Below are 3,568 nucleotides of genomic sequence, written 5' to 3' on the forward strand. Positions count from 1 at the left end.
TAGTTCTTCTCAACCTCTTCCTGTCTACTCCATTCCCTCCTACTATGCTTCTTAATTCCTGTACCATCTCCCTCCCTTCCCCCTTTGCCCCCCCTGCTGACCTCCCCCCAATATGTTCCCCATACCTATAATTCTTTTTCCAGTCTTGTTGCCTACTTAGTTTGCCTTTGTTTTGATTTCCTAGCTTCTGTTGTTGGTTGTTGTGATGCAGTTTTCATTTTAATGTTCATAGTTTTGATCCTCCTTCTTCTAAAAAAGTCCCTTTAACATCTCATATAATAGTGGTTTGGATCTAATGAACTCCTTCAGGTTTACTTTGTCCTGGAAGCATTTTCTCTGCCCTTCTATACTGAATGACAGCTTTACTGGATAGAGTATTTGTGGCTCTAGGTTTTTTATTTTCATTACTTTGAATATTTCTTGCCATTATCTTCTTACCTGCAGGGTCTCCTTTGAGAAATCAGCTGATAGTCTAATTGGGACCCCTTTGTACATAATTCTGTTCTTCTCTCTTGCTGCTTTTAAGATTCTCTCTTTATTCTTAATTTTGACAATTTGATTATAATGTGTCTTGGTGTGGTTTTCCCTGGGTCCAGTTTATTTGGAACTGTCTGTGCTTCCTGGACCTGTAAGTCTATTTCCTTCCCCAAGTTCAGGAAGTTCTGCTTCATTATTTTTTCACATAATTTTTCAATTTGTAGTTCTTCTTATTCGACCTCTGGCAATCCTATTATTTGAATGTTCATTCGCTTATAGCTGTCCCAGAGGTTTCTGAGCCTCTGCTTGTGTTCCTCCCTTTTTATTTCCTCTTTCTGCACTGGTTGACTGTTTGTTCCTTTCCTATGTTCTGATTTATTGATTTGATCTCTGGTTTTCATTTTCTCACCACTTGTCTCATATGTGTTTTCGTTCATTTCAGTGTGACTAGCTTTCATTCCTTCCCCGTCTTGTTCCAAATCTTCTGTTAATTCTGTAAGCCACCTTATGACTATAGCTCTGAACTGAGCCTCTGAAAGATTTCTTATTTGCTCATTGGTTAGGTCCCTCATCTGCTGCCTGGTGAGCTGCATTACTGGGATTTCAATCATGGTCTGTTTCATCCTATCAGTTTTCTGTTTACCTTTGTTTCCTGGGTGGGCTGTAGGGGGTGGTGCCCTGTGCACTCGTCACTACCTGGAGACTGGCAACCTTTTTCACCACTCTGTGGCGCTTCGTGTGGGGGCAGGAGTCCAAGATGGATTCCTGCCATTACTCTCCACTGAGAGACCAGGAGGCTCCTTCCCCATGGCCTCACTGTCCAGGGCAATGGGGGGGTTTGCCTTTCCCAGCCTTGGAATTGTAAGCTGCCAGGTCTCAACTGCAGCCAGGATTGCTCCCCTGTCATTTCTCACAGTCCCACTGCTATCCCCACTGCTACTGCGGACAGCACAGCCCGACCTTTCCGTCCTGATTCTGATTTCACCCCTCCTACCCATCCAGACAAGCACCACTGGTTTATAACTTCATACGTTGGGCTTCCATGTAGTTTTTTTTTTGGAATTTCTGGGTATCTTTGGTTCTGAGGTAGTTGTATTCCTACTTAGTTGTAGAGGGAGACAGAGCATGTCAGTCTAAGCCTTCATCTTGGCTGGAAGTTAGTTCCAAACTCTTATCTGATTTTAAGATTTTAGACAAATGAGCCAGTTAATCAGTTGTGAAAACCTGGAATGTTTCTAAGTAATAAGCAGACACACAACACTAATAAACATAATTTTATTCTGTTTTAAATTGCAATAAATGAAAAACAAAATATGTAATTATTTTTGTATGGCATCTATCTCACCCAAAGTATACAAATGGAAATAAATATATATAAATTTATATTTGTGTATATTCATCCACTCTAATTGTTAAAATGATGTGTTTAGAGAAAATATTGAAACAATTATAGGTTTTTGTCTTTTATTTTTTTATGTCTGGAAAAAATTGTTACTTTGATTAAAGATTTTTATACAACTGTTTAATTATATAAGATATTCTAGAGAAAAAGAAATATGTATAAGGAAATATACATATTTTCTCTTAAGGAATTTCTAACAGTTTATTCATAGGACAAATAAATATGATATATACATTGTTTAATATACTGATTAGTTAACTATATTTTAAAATTCTAAGCACAGGCTTAAATTATTACCTATTTATACATATTTGTATGTTTATATATATACATATAAAAATATAAGAATAATTCCAACATTCCAAATTATTACATAAATAATGTAAAATAAAAATACTAAAATATGTGACAGCTATATTATCCTTGGATTATGGATTTTCCTTTTGTAACTTATTATGTTAAACCTTAGTACATTTTTTACACTTTAATCAATTTTTTATAAATCCTTGTTTTTTCTTAATTTAGTTTTTAATAACATTTGTGTGTTTTTTTGTGCACTTCAACAATGTCTAAAATCATTTCTGATTTTAGATATGACACAATCTTCTCTTCTGCAGCTATCAGTCTTTATTTTGCCTTTCCAATATTCAGAATAATAATTTTTGTCTTTTACACTACAAGATAAAAGGAAATAGGAATAATTAGGTTTGCTAAAATTCTTTAGGTTTTAATTAATTTAAAACTAATGAGAGGCTTTGTCCTCCAACCTTGGTATTTAAAAGCAAACAAAAAACAGAACCATAAAAACCAACAAATCCAAAAGAGAGTTTATCTTCTAGGTGAATTGAATAGAAGTAAAATACATTATTAGAAATACTTTTAATAATTGTATATTTTTCAAGTTAAAGAATCATGCTCATGTTTAAGCAAAAATACTGAAACAATAACTGTCAATCAAAAGCTTTTCTTCCAGGATTCTAGGTTCACAAATTTCTTTCACTTTTTATTCATAAAAGTCCTGAACAAGTGATAGGAGTAGTGACTCAACTATGTGGAATTTATTAAAGGCCTCCTGTTTATTTCAGTGTTTTGTTAGATCCAGTAGGCAAGCCATAGCCACCTTTTTAAAGATGTACAACAATAGCAAATATAAGAAAACTTCTGTTCATTTAGTTCTAGGGTATTCACTACATTTAATGATTTCTCATCTTATACAGACTCTTATATTTTCACATTTGAAAAACTGCATCATACTTTAGAAGATATAAAAATATAAAACATTTGATTTTTTTAAAAAAGTTAAAGGGCTTTAAAACTGTTTACATTTTCAACATTTTCCTTCAGATATATTTTTCTAAGCATTAGTAGACTAAAATCAGACCTCATATTAGTTTATCAATAATGCAAAAAAGGATTAATTTCTATGAGAGAACAGTTGAATGGGACATACATGAGTATTTATTGCTCCTAACACACTCCAACTATGACAAGCCTCAGAGTGAGGTATCCACAGGCAAGCCAAGTCATGCTGTGATTTGACTGCTAAACCACTCACCCCTGCATGTTTGCACTAAATCCCAGAGAAGGTAACATACAAACCCACCAAGTGATTTCTCAGTGATGAATTATACAGATGCCTACGAGTGGCATCTCGCTCTGGGAGCTCTGCTCTGGGCATCAAAATGTCAC

The sequence above is a fragment of the Furipterus horrens genome, unplaced genomic scaffold (genome assembly GCF_987537825.1).
Source record: "Furipterus horrens unplaced genomic scaffold, mFurHor1.1.pri manual_scaffold_8, whole genome shotgun sequence".
Classification (NCBI taxonomy): domain Eukaryota; kingdom Metazoa; phylum Chordata; class Mammalia; order Chiroptera; family Furipteridae; genus Furipterus; species Furipterus horrens.